This window comes from Lepeophtheirus salmonis, chromosome 6 (genome assembly GCF_016086655.4).
Source record: "Lepeophtheirus salmonis chromosome 6, UVic_Lsal_1.4, whole genome shotgun sequence".
NCBI lineage: Eukaryota > Metazoa > Arthropoda > Copepoda > Siphonostomatoida > Caligidae > Lepeophtheirus > Lepeophtheirus salmonis.
The window spans coordinates 40,836,039-40,850,391 of NC_052136.2; the positions used below are offsets into that span (position 1 = coordinate 40,836,039).

General features: G+C 31.2%; 1 long non-coding RNA gene across 2 annotated transcripts; it reads right to left on the bottom strand.

The window, feature by feature from the left end:
- Positions 1–1,545: 1,545 nt before the first annotated feature.
- LOC139905805 (uncharacterized) lies at positions 1,546–7,378 on the bottom strand. 2 transcript variants are annotated; one of them, XR_011780868.1, is made up of 3 exons: positions 2,279–2,801; positions 2,089–2,229; positions 1,546–2,026 (listed from the first exon to the last, which is right to left on the bottom strand). It is a non-coding gene; the product is annotated as an uncharacterized lncRNA (long non-coding RNA). The 2 variants fall into 2 exon arrangements; XR_011780867.1 differs by having other exon boundaries at positions 2,089–7,378.
- Positions 7,379–14,353: the final 6,975 nt, after the last annotated feature.

Here is a 14,353-nt window from a genome sequence, read left to right on the forward strand (position 1 = left end):
AATCAAGCGCTGCCCAATATTGACATCAATAACAATGATAAAAATGTCAAGAAATCGTCTTTTACATATCAGGATATACATATATAGCAAGGTCCGTTATATAAGTCACAAAATGCCATGAATGGTATAAACTACTACCATTTTTTATTGGTCTAATGATGTGCGCAAGTTGAAAGAGCTCAACCATTTTAAAGAAATTTGATAAAATATAAATAATAGAGTTTGATTAGTTTCACCTTCTTATATAATTTATTTATCTTGTGTCTTCACTGTAAAACTTCAGTCAAATTGCGTTAATCTTCAAATATATATATATATATGTAAGTGAAATTCAAGAGCAAACAGAGTTACGTTCCACATTAACAATTGTATCTGATAAGGATCATTCTTTTGTAGAATTATTTCGATACATATCAAATAGAAATTCTATGTTACGAGTATATCGTAAACAAACCTGTTCACAAGTAATTTTTACGACCACTAGTAGAACTTGAATTACTGAGAGATAAGCTCGAGTGAAGTCTCAAAAGTAAAGTCCAATATAATACGACTTCAAGTCAAGTTGTGAGTTAGTAAGTTTCAAGCTTGAAGTTTTATTTAAATCTGAACCTTGTCGATCTGACGACAAATTATAGTCGAGTTACAAGTCTTTTATATTGAGTCTTAGTCAAATCTAAAATTTATTTTTTCTAGTCCAAATGGAGTCTTCCTGGAGTTCGAAGTCCCAATTTAATCAGAGTTAACTACAACCCGTTCCCGAGTCTCCAATTCTGATTAGTGAGCTATAATTATAATTCATTGATGACCAAATAAACTGAATAATATTTTCTTGGCTTCACTTCTATGTATTGAATGTAACTAAAGAATACAACACACTCTTTCAATAGGTTGCCTGACCCATTCAAGTCCTAAAGTAATAGATGTATTATATTAGTTTTTTTATGTATTTCTTTTGAAGAGTGGTCATCTTTTTCTTCGGTGTGAGAAAAAAAATTGCTTCTGAGTGAATTAATTGCTGTTACTACGGGTTTTTTATATATCGGTGTGTGTTATCAAGTGAGGATTTGTAGGGCTTGGCGAAAGGTTTCTTTTCGTTGAAATTGGTTTTCTAACAACCTATTTAAAAATTTCTTCATAAAAACGTAAAGAGCATATCATTGTTTACTCAGAGAGCGTGTATTTTCAAGATGGCCAGGCTCCCACCCGTTAGACCACCAAACGATGAAGCAACAAAGGATTCTTGTGACTCATCAGACTAAAGTTGATAATCTTGTGGATAAAAACGCGTGCAAGGAGAAGGGGGGAGGGAGAAAGACTTATGGTATCATTGTTTAAAATACTGATGTCATTATCAGCTGCCTCCTTTGTTATGATTTTTGTGGGTATAACGAAAGTATTTATTAGCAAAATGTTTAATGAAGATATACGTATATTGACTAGACGTTTTTTATCCGTTACAGTAGATTGGAAAACGTCACACTCCATGAAATTGTAACTCATTATGAACCTTATTCTCAGAATAATAACTAATGAAACGACAAAGTAGAGTATTTCGAAATATATTTGAAGTTCCAAGTTTAAAAAGAAGGCTTAAATTAAATATAATCTATATACTAAAAAATAAACCATCATACATTTATATTAAATATACAAAATTAAACAATTAGCATCATATAACTAATAATAACAATCAATTATAAATACAGAATATTGAAATAATAGATTGATCCAAATAATATTTTCTTGGTCTGACATCAGAATTCAGTTAGATATGTAATAACTTTAGGTTGCAAAACACAAGCCAGACGTGGAGCTTAATCAGAAAAAAAATAATCACCCCTTTTTCTTCATGTGGAAGTTGCTATATACAATTATGCACAGGATATAAATATTTCTAACGATGAGATCTAAATAATTATTAATGATAAAGTAAATGTCAAAGTCATAAAATTAAACAATAAATATATTAATAAAAAAATGTTAGAATTAAATCTATCGTAAAGATTTAGTGAAACCATAGCTAATCCTAAAGTGATAAAAAAGTAATATTTATTGACTATGTATTATTGGAAAACCTAATGGTCATACCCAAGTCTTTAAGTGAAGAAATTAGTGTCAGACAAACTAGTTGCAAACCCTCCGAAGCTACTACCCCCGTTGTTGTGACCATTTAAGCAGTTGTTTTTTGCCATTTAATGAGTTGTGTATCATAATTCTTGATATTTTTAGCTAAAATAGAATCATATTTTATGATTAGATTTAAAAAAAAAATACTTACTATTAGATGGTACAAAATTCAGAGTTCCATTTCGAAATTAGTAAATATTTTATACTTTTTACTCATAAATTTGATCATAATTTGATGTGGATGACTCAAAACATGCTGAAAATTATCTCAACTTCACAATTTACAATGGAGGTAATGACATCATTACCAACATCCTCCATTAATTTAATTTTAATGATGGTTCCTCGGGAAGGGACGGATTTACCTGTGTATTTCTCCATAAATTTTTTGAACGTAGGATGATTAGCAATGGATAAGGGTATATCACATGATATAAGCATCTTTGTGGGATCAGAGTGAAAGTTTGACTTGATGTATTCATCATTCACTTGATTTTATAGATGGATATCCATGCTCTTGATATGAGATGAGGATAATGAGTGGCGTTTAATTCTAGACAGGGGACTAAAGGCACATTTATATCAACAAAAAAATAGAGCTTCTCCAAGTTCAGGCTTATCTTCGCAAATAGATCAAGCGCCTACTAAAGTTCAAAGGAATTAATTTAATCAATTTTAATCGTTTATCATTTTGATGTTGTTTAAAAAGCGGACCAAAATTGAAGTTTTTTTTTATTCAACCGATCTCTAAGTGTCAGGAATCAGTTTGGGAATTTGTACAATTATTCTATTAAACACAAGGGGAAGGAAACCCCATATTTCCCGTCACTCCTTAATGAAAAGTTTAGTTCGTGATAAACCTTAAATTATATGCCTTTAAGATGTAAAGGCTCCTACCTCAGCATCTTGTACATTGAAATGCCCTATTTATATTCTTTATAATTATCATTACTTTTTTACAGGGTCTGGTATGGATAGGTATTTGGTATTTGGAACTTGATTTTTCTAATTTCAAATCAATGGAAGAACATAAATGTTTTAAAGAATTATCAAGGATTGTTGATTGGCATAAAACTTTTTTTTTAAAGTGGTGGTTTTTATGTAATAAACCCATATGGACCTAATGTGAAATGCCCCACCTTCTTTCAATCTATTATAAATGTTTGTAAGAATGACTTTTATCCTCTATTGATCATAGGAGATTTAAACTAATAAACTAATTGACTTATATAATACGAATCGTCGGCACCCCCATTCAAAAAACATTATCTAAACTCATAATAGAACTAGTTTAAATGACATTATTAGAATTTTGAGCCCAGAAGAATTCCCGAATCGATTTGGCCCTTGCCTCTTCATCTATCTTATCCAAAAAAAAAAAAAAAAAAAAAATGCCTCGTCATGATTAAGATCATTAGCTTATTGAAATTGTTTTCCAATTTTATAGACCTAAAAAACGCCTTCATTCCCCCAAATGGATATTGGAAGACAAAAATTTTATGAACAAACTTCAAAAACGTTTTTTTAATCAATTTAACCCTTCATTTAATTAAAAAAACTTACTCATCTTCTGATTAAATCAGTTAAATCTACTTATTTAGAGTTTGTTCGTAAAGAAAGAAAGAGAGAAATATCTTTTCAACATGATTTGAGGAAATGCTAGATAGAGGTTCCTTATTTGTACGAACTATTACTTCTGATAATATAAATTTATTTCGATTCTAAGAAATTGCTGAATTGGAATTTAAAGCAAAAATCGATATTGAAAATTTCGCATGGAGAAGGTTTAAAAACCTTCTTCCTAAACAAAGTTTTTTCTACGTCTATCAACAAGAAAATTATCATTGAAGGCAATAAAATTACAGACTCTCGGTAGATATCGAATCTTTTTCAGTTGCGCTTCCAAAAGACTGTTGGTGGTGAGAAAGTTAATTTTCCTCGGCCAAAATTAGGTCAGAACTCGATTTTTACTACCTTCGGGGCATGATGGTGTTAATGGCAAAATTTTCACTCGATGAATTGATGGTGTTGCTCCTTACCTGGTTGAGATGAGAAAATCCACGGAAATATATGGCCATCTTCCAAAGTCGTTGGCGGAGGCAGGATAGCCTTGATTCCTAAGAAAGGTTCGCCTACGGATGTCAATTAGTGGAGACCAATTACTGTTCTTAATTTAAGCTATATAATCCTTTTTGGTATTCTTGCAGCCAAAATGGAGCCAATTTTAAATTATAAGCTCGGTCTGGAACAGAAAGGAGAGGATGATTTCTGACATATCAAGAAATATTCAAACTGGAATTGAGAGTATACAAAATAAGGCGAGATTTGATGCAATAATTGCAATTGACTTCTGTAAGGCCTTTGATACCATTTCACATGGACATATTTTAAGTGGAATTAAGTGGGAGAGTAAAGGAGCCTCATATACAAACTGGACTGATCTAAACTTTTTTATTAATTCTTCGATTCGCAAATGGAAGAAATTTAATCTCCAAAAAAGAATTGACCTCTTTAATTACCAAATTGTTGATGCTACTCTTTATAAGGCAACGTCTATTCCATGGTTATAAGAAAATTGCTGGCTCAATATGCTTTTTCCTTAAAAAGACCCAAAAGCCAGTGTGGAGGATAGTTGTCTTGGCTCTCTAAAATTATTCAGAAAATTTATCAAAAGATTCTAATTTACCTTTCAAGAAACTCGGAGTCTGAGTGGCGTACATCTATTTTGTCCCATCCTGCCTAAAATTTGTTAAAGTTAGGAACTGATTTTATTAAGCACAAAATTGAGGAATTGTCTCATTTTGGGCAGCTGTCCAGAGAATCATCTGGAAAGGGGCACCAGTCTTTTTATCCTCTTCCACTATTGACATTGTGTGTCAGAATAGTAATAAGAAGGGTTTCCTTTAAAAACTTTATAGACCCAAAAAAGTTGGAATGGATAGCGTTATCCAGGAATATAATCACAGTGCATTATCTTGAACATAATTATTTATTCAATAGTGGAAAGTTTTTTTTTTTTGTCCCACTGAAAAGAGCTGCAATAACCAATCTCACTCCAATTCCGTGGCACTTAAGAATGAATTTTCCCTTCAACTCTGAAGAACAGGTGGGTAAAATCTGCGATGGATATTTAAATTGTTTGAAATTATCTAAAACATGGAAGAAGAGGATCAAGAGTTACATATCTAAAATCAGGAATGGAAAGCGATTTACAGTTCAATTTCAGATATCCTCGGATTGTTTATATTTTAATACTCCCTGTAAGGATTGTGGCAAAATGTTCAATGCGTTTGCGAGTTGCCCTGCACTCCAAATTTGGAGAGATTTCATCACACGGAACATAGCTGGAATTACAGAAAAATTTATAATGTCTTTATTTTTATTTCGTATCTCCTTAAAAATCCAAAGTACTCCTTAAAAAAAGCTATGGAGTATGGAAGTTGCCAGTAGTGGAGCCTATCAAAGTCGAAGAAATCAGAGCTTTTCGGATCACAGCCGCAGTCCAATATTCTGCCTTCTTTGTTAGGATTCCAAGGGCGTATCAGTCTTCATGGAACTATTCAGGGGACATATTACACTCATTGTAATATAAAAACTTAAAATTATTGCGTCGTTTAATGTACAATTATAAGAAATTTAAAAGCTATTCCGGATCTACTGAATAATTATTGTTTTATCCTTTTATTTAAATATTATGTAACTATTACCCATTCTTTATTATACAATTTTTAGCTATTTTGTGGCTTTGTTTTTTGTTTATTTATTTATTTTCCAATTTTATAGAAGGAAGGTTTTGTTGAAAATGGATTGATTACTAACGTCATATATAGCGATTTTTGAACATGTGTAACTTTGGTTTAGGTAATTAATTTTAAACTAGACTGTTTATTTATTTATATTTTTTTTTTATATGTCACTTCTCTGAATTAATAAAGTCTTTAAAAAAAAAAGATGTATTTAATGTTATAAATAACATCTTCACATTTTTAAATAATAAAAGAGATGATTCTTCATCTGACTTATGGAGGGCAAATAATTTGTAAAAGTCTCATTTAGAAAACAAGAGTCAGACTCAAACGAGAATCTTCAATTTATTATTGAGCAGCTTGCCTTACATTTAAGGATTACGAAAAAAAGAAGATACTCTGCCAAACTTCTAGGAACGTCTACTTTATGGCAAAATACAAGGCTGGATATTTAGGGTCAAATTAAAGAATCTGTACTGATTTCTTTACCAAGGATGGTGATATCACTGGAATAATCACTATTTTTCCCTCTACTCTTCCAGTGAAGTACGAATTGAGGAAATATTCCTTCTTCTCTTGAAAAGTTGACTATAACGTGAGTTCCATTTAAATTCAAGTGGTATCCATTTGGATTCTTTAGTTAATCATTAAGGTGATTTATTAACCATGCCAAACGCCTGTGTTGCACCTGGTTGTGTTGTGGGTCAACCGAGGAAGAAACTCCGCCTCACGTTTCAACCCATCGGCTCCCGGCTAATCCCATTCGAAGACAAAAGTGGATTCATGCAATCAAGATTATCAAGAAGATTGAAAATAGGTTATAGTTGTATGCTTGCTTTATTTTCTCCTCGATGATTTCACTTATGAGTCTTTGAATAGGAATCCCAGTAGAAGGAAAAAAAACCCAGATGGGAAAGCGTCGAAGCCTCACTTAAAAGAAGATGCTGTTCCTTGCATTTAGTCCAACTTACCCAGTTACCTATAAATTTTTTCAACATCAAGAAGATCATTCATGGCCAATTCAGCTTATCGCTTTGAGAAAGAGAATGAAAGGATAGATTCAGTGTCTAAAGTGTTTTTCGAAGCTGAAAAAGTCTCTTCATTTGAAACTGTCCGCTCCTATTTGAAAGATAATTAATTCATGAATCTGGTGACTTTCTCTGCTTTTTGTTTAGCATCACTTATTGATTCAAGAGCGGTCTAGTTGAAAGTCAGGGTTTCTTTTTCCTCATTTCAGAAGGGAACATTTATTTACCCACAGATTTCAAATTCTTCAAATCAAACCCAAAAATATAGATATTCTCCAATTTTTTGAGGGTGAAAATTGACTTCCTGTGGTAGAAAGAGGAATCATTATAAAAAGAAAATCTGAGCTTCAAAGCTTTTCTCCAAGGTTCCATTATATCTACTCATTGTCTTAAGCACTTAATTAAGAAAGATGGAATACTTACAGAGACTTTGCAAATTACAAACATTTCGTCTCTTTTGAAAAGCATAGAACTAGAAAAAGAAGAATTTCTTATTAAAGATTCATTGAATAACTTTGAAGAAAAAGTCAAAGTGGCCACTCTTTTGGATGGCAAGGGCAAACTATTTCATCTCAATTGGACAACTTCTTCAAGCAGAAAAAGTACTTTGCTTTAGAGCTTTTTCAAAATTTACCAAAGTTCCAATAAACGAGTTGTCCGAAATATTTGAAGACAGCAATGAATTGGAATGTGAAGGAGACTTAGATTTGGTGTTTAACATCTGTAACACCGAAATTGGGTTTATCAATGAATAAATCGATCTCAATGCTACTCTTTACTATATCGATGGGTTCATTGCAAGGCCGGTCTCTAAAAAAAAATCTTGTTCCATCTCCAAGATTATTTTAATTAAAGAGAGTTCCTTTGATGTTAATAATATTAAAGCTACCACCGAAGAAGAAACCGATAAAACAGTTTAATTGAGTTGATTAATAGAGGAGGACTTATTACCCCTTCGAATGTGCTCTTTTTGTCAACTTGCTACATAAACAACTTCCTAAGTAGCATTTTGAAGAGCCAAGATCTAATCGAAAAGTTGTTTAACTTTTCATCTGCTACAAATATTTTCAATTGTGCGGTGTTCGAAAGAATTAATGGCGATGAAAGTGCATTTTCACTTCTAGATAAAAAAATGTCAATCTGGTTACTAGTACTAGGATTTATTGAGCAAGATTTCATGCTAAGTATTCAATGTCAATATGTGAAAACTGTGAAAGGTCAAGAAATGATGAAATTCATTCAAGTCTGAAGCGGAAAAATGAATCAACATCCTACTAACGAAGAAAAGCTGCTAAATTATCTACTATGTCTTGCGAAAAAATATTTTATTTGAATATTTTTGATAAGCCCTTTTAAATTCTAAAAATACATAATTAATAATGCCTGGAAAATAGGGTTTTAAGGTACAAAAAATTTTCTCAATATGGCCAGGAGTAGGTTCATAACCCACAGCCAAATCAGTGTAATTGGCAAAGGAAACCCATATTCGAGACTCTACTTACTTTTTCTGCCCACAGGTTGTATTTACCAATGGGTCACGTAGTGAACTCATAATCCAACGCCAATTCAATGTTTTTTGATATGACTCTTGAGCATAACTAATTTTTTTAAAGTTATAAATTAGACTTTTGCACTGGGTTTTCAAAGGCGGTCAGCTTCCAGAATGGGGGGCTCAAGCTTTAAAACGTTTAAGAGCCATAACTATATATATCAAAATAGCATTTTTTTGAAGTTAAAAGTAAAAATTCAAAATTCTATCTTGTAAGACGTAATGATTTTACAAAAAACGTACAAACGAAATAAATAAAGGTGCCAGTGGTTGGCAAAACTTTGTAAGAAATATTCATTTCATTTTTCTCCATGTTAATTTTGAATTCACAGGCAGTTTTAAAAAAAAACTATTACATACAAATTAATTGACTTTCTTCAAGTTCGAAGTCCAACTCTTAACTGACACCGGAGTACTACAGCCTTCCTCTTCTCATTTTTCTTCAGCAGTGCAGATAGTAGAGAAGTCAAACGGAGGGTTTGTTCAAAGCTGGACCTTTGCAATGCATTTCATTAGATCTCAGCCGAGAACAAATACATCCCAAAGACAGCTATCATCACACCCATCGGCCTTTTCGAATATATGCAGATGTCCTTTGGTCTCAAAAACACTCCACAAATGTTTCAGCGTTTTATGGATGCCTTATGTCGCAACATGGAGTGAGCATTAATATATTTGAACTACTAGTGGCGTCTAAATCTCTTGATGCACATCACAATACCCTATTTCACGTTCTTTATAGATTGCAAGAATCCGGTCTTCGCCTCTCCAAAGATAAATGAGTGTGGACCAAGCCTTCTCTCGATTTTATAGGACACTACGTTAGTGTTGGGGGAATACGCTCATTAACAAGTCGAGTTGAAGATATCCTGACCATTCCCCCTCCAACATCTAGGAAGATACTTCAATCTTTATTGGGTATGGTTGAATATTATGCTAGATGTGTGCCCAAATTAGCGGAACATACAGGCAAACTACACCCTTTGCTTTGTAAACATACAGCGTTTAATTTTGGGATGCAAGCAACAGAGAACCTTTCAGCTGTGAGCTCCTTACAGTTAAAAAGGCAATAGCACACTTTAGATCATGGATACAAGGTGTCTATTTCAAGGTTTTCTCGGACCATAAGCTGTTAGCTTGCACAAATCAAATTCAAATTGCTAGCAATGAAATTGTATTATAATCAAATTATTACCAATGAGCTGTTTAATAATCAAATTATCCACAATCATTTCACCTGACAATGTAAATGAAGTTAAGATTACCATTGACCACTCTATTTGAAATTTATAGATTGCCCAGACATTTTGCACATTCCGATTTTCCATATTGCCGTAACGGTTATACTCGTGACTTTTTCCCCAGATTACCCCCCTCCAAAAAAGAAAACGCTGAAGAGATATTTAGTGCCTCTTTACTTAAATGAAAGGTATCCCATTAAATAATATGCTCTAGTGAGTCAAACAAAATGCTATGTGGACATAATATCAGCATTATAAAAGATTGGGTGCATTCTATGAATTAATTCGAATGAATTGAATACGTAAATATTCGCCTATTACAACTACCAATACAAAGAAAAGGGAAGACTGATTCCAAAGAATGACAATGTCTGTAAATAAATCAATATTTTTTCTCACAGATTCATGAAAGAATCATAAGGGACTAAAATTTAACAGATTTGGTATATTTTATTTTTTAGCTTCAACAAATAATATTTTGCAATTTATATTTATGATGCTTTAACGTATCTAAGCCTGACCCTCCATTCTGGATGCTGACCGCCTTTGCAAACCCAGAAGGAAGTCTAATGGATCATAGTAGTGAAACTTTTAGTAATACTCTAGAGGTCATATAAAAAAACAGTGAATTAACGTTGGATATGAGCACACAAAGTGGGCATAAAAAGTAACAGAGTCTCGAATAGGGGTTCCTTTGCACAATAATAATGATTTGACAGTGGGTTATGAACCTACTCCGGGCCACTTAGACATTTTACTATTAATTTAATTTCATATCCTTTTAAGAAAAGTTTTGTGTTATGAGTTGAGTTTGTTATAAGACCATGGGGGCATGTTGCACGAACCATCAGTAATAGGATTGATGTTTTTTTTTGTCTTTGTAATTTTAAGTCATTAGTTTCTGTCAGAGTTTCGTCAGTGTCATAATATTTTCTTCATCATTGTTTAGTCGTAGTTATCTTTTATTTTGTCTTCGTCGGAGTTTCGTCTCCTTCAGAATTTGTCTTTGTCAGAACTTCGCTTTCGTCATAGTAAGTTTCGTCTACGCCATGATTTTTGTCAGATTTTCGTCTTCATCAAAAAAAGTTTTGTTGACGAAATGATTTCGTCTCGTCAGGCTTGATGAAGTTAACACTGCATGGTTGCCTCCGTGGGTTGATATAAAAAATTAGATTAGTCAGAATTAATTCTGAATGGGTATTGTGTACTGTGATAGTATCACAGTTACGCCTGCTTTGAATATGACCGAACAAATTTGCACTATCATGTGAACCACTTAAAAGTGAAAATGTCAAGATACAAATGGTTAAAGTTCGGTAAATCAAATAGTCAGTAACAGTAATCAATCAACATATTGCTATGTAACAATCCTCTTAGTATGTTGCTTAACCAAATTTATAATTGATATTTTTTTATTATTGTTGTTGATGTTTCTTTTTTATTACAAATAAAAAGTTAATTTTATTACAATAATTATGATAACTTTTGTTTACAAATGTTGTGTAAATTAAACTTTGTTTAATCCAATGTCACCTAATTAACCTACTCCGACCTTGCATTGTCACAAATTTAGACCAAATTGAATATCACTTAATACATGCACCAACTACATCTTCTGTTGTGCCTCTTTGTACAACTGGAAGTATTAGTCACCACCAAATAAAATTACTTTACCTACAAATGAATTATTATCTTACTTTCTAACATCTTTCATAAGATTTGCAGCAATCCCAGACGAATCAACTGGAGGCAATCTTCCCCTCACTTTAATTTTTAATAGTAGAGTGTTGCACAAAAATGATACTACCTGAAAAAACTGAACAGCAGCAGGCGGAGGAGGAGCAAGATTCAAAAGCTTATTTATATATATATAAGATAAATTTATTTCAATCGTTTCATTTGTTCATATGGGAAATTATATAATTAGATATAATGTATATGTACGGATGTTTGGAAAAAATAATACAAACATCTAAGAATGAAGATTTAGAAAAGATTTAATGACAAATACCATCTTATAATTTGTATAGAGTACCTTATTTTTTCCATTGATCTCTTTGTCTGAAATTAACACATATATAAATAATAATATTTAAATAACTATTTGTGATATTATGTTTACAAAGTGAAATATCAGTAAGTTTGATTTATAATTTGTTTTTCAAATATTGGTATTAGTTTACGTGAACTACAAACATATTTTAAAAAAAAAAACAGCTTTAAAATTTCAACTCTAGAATGAAACCACGCTCACCTCACTACTACTTTTACTGCCTGATTGCCATGCATTATAAAAATGGCGTTATGTTGATGCACCATGTACAATGTACATGGAAGTATCTGCATTTTATGCTTATTCTTTGTGTGTCGCAGTTGAGTCTATTTCATGATATTTCATTAATTAAATATATTACCAAATGAATTATGCAGATTAATTTAACCATTAGAGAGCTAAAAAATACAAATTCAGAAAGTAAAGAACATTTCCTTTAATCTATTAATCTAAATAGTATTTCTTTAAGTTTATTTTTCTAATGTGCCAAAGTTATTGGAAGAAAGGGTGGTGGAAAAAGTAATTCTGTACTTTTCGCGTTATTTCAATGCTTTACAAGAAATGTTACAATCATTTGAAGCCAAGTATACCATCTATATAATTTCCAATAGAGTGGTTATTCAATGTTCATTTACATTGTCAGGTAAAATGATATTGGTTAATTTGATTATTAAACAATTCATTGCAAGTAATTTGATAATTATGGATTTGATTGTGATACAATTTCATAGAAAGCAATTTAATAAGTGTGTGCAGTTTCATTGAAATTTTTATTGTATTAGGAGAATCCAACTATTGCATGATAAGAAATTATCATGAGAGACTCCATTCTATTTTGTAAAATATACCTTGCCCAATAGGTTGTGCAGATGGGCAACTGGTCACTAAGGGGAATAAGTCATAAATAATAAAATATAATAAAGTTTCAGAGCTTTACAGAGCCATCTAAGTATAATAACAAAAATAGTACGCAAAGTACTTGAGTTGTGTCAATAACAAGGGTCCTTGATGGTCAGAAAAGTAACGCAGCATTTTATCAGAAAATGATAAATGAATGAAAATAACTACTCTGTTGGAAATTAGATAGCCCAGACATTTTGCAAAATACCCGATTTTCCACATTACCTGTAACATACATATATTTATATATAATTTTTTTAAAATAAATTCACCGTTAATCCGCATCAACAGTAGAACCTGGAGCAATTTCTCCTGTCTGCCTCCAAGGCCCTTTTGCAAACTCTGCCTATGCTCTCAATTTTTTTTTTTCATCCTAGATGTCACAGATAATCTTTTTTTTATTGTTATACTTTTTTACTTTGATTTAATTTATTGTTTTATAGAATAAGTCATAAATAATAAAATATAATTAATTTGAACGATTTATTAATTTTCTATTATTAAATTGATAAATTATTTAAGTTTACACTTCTAAAAAACATTATTTATAGTGTTTGCCGTTAATGAATCATTCTCAAAATTACATATCATATGATCGTACAATGTCTTACATGAGGGATCAGATTACGATATTTATATCTGTTCTGGCTGTTTGCAATATCAATAGACAATATAGCTTCAATTGACAAGGGTAACAAAGTTCAATATGCGAGTGAATCGGTAACTAATTCATTAATTTAGATACAGAGATAAAAATTTAATTGTTATTTTAGGATATGATCCCCCTCTCTCTCGAGTGCCTTGTTCCAGAGATTTTCCCATTTGATAAAGCCTGTATTAAAGGCCCTTTGTTTTTTACACTTTAAGCCTTAAATATTTTGTTTTTATAGCTTGAAAAGATTTTTTTAAATTATTAAACGTTCCAGACTTAGTGATTTTTTTCTTCTAATTAATAATTACCTACATAGGGTTTTTACTAATGCAAAATCATACTAATATCTACTTGCATTTACCAACAAGATTGTTTCATATGTAAACTTGGGGCGGGGGGCATATCCGTAACAAAGAGCAAATTAAGGTCTAAAAGAGATATTATAGACCACCTGTATAGACCCTAACAGCAAACTTATTTTTTACTTCAATTTTCCAAAAAGATTTCCAATTTTTTTTTTTTGTTAAAAGATGTAGATTTTTTATGACTAACTATAAATTTTTGAAATTTAACAAAAAAAATTAATTTCTTGCGTATAGTTGTGGATATTTAAATTTTTTTTTTAAATAGTTTGATATTTGAAATTTAATTTTAGGATTTGAAAAAAAAAAGTTCAAATAAATTTCAAGAACACAGTTATTTACAAAAGAAGTTCAAAAATTAAATTTTTTGAGATTTTTAATCTTCAAAAATCCAAAGTTATCCACGAAAAGAGTTTTTCAGATAAAAAAAGTTCAAAAATCTATATTTATTCAAATTAAATTAAATTTTTTGAAAAAAAATTTTAAAAATTAAATTTCTAAAATTAATTTTCTGGAAAAAAACTTCTGAAATCTACAGTTATTCACAAAATTTCAAAAATGCACAACTGATCACGAAAAGAATTTTTTATATTCAATTTTTTGCTTTCTGTATTATTTGTCAGAATCACTTTTTTTAAAGAAAATAAATCTTTCAAAAAAATATATTTGCCCCTATTTTGACGTACAATTTTGTC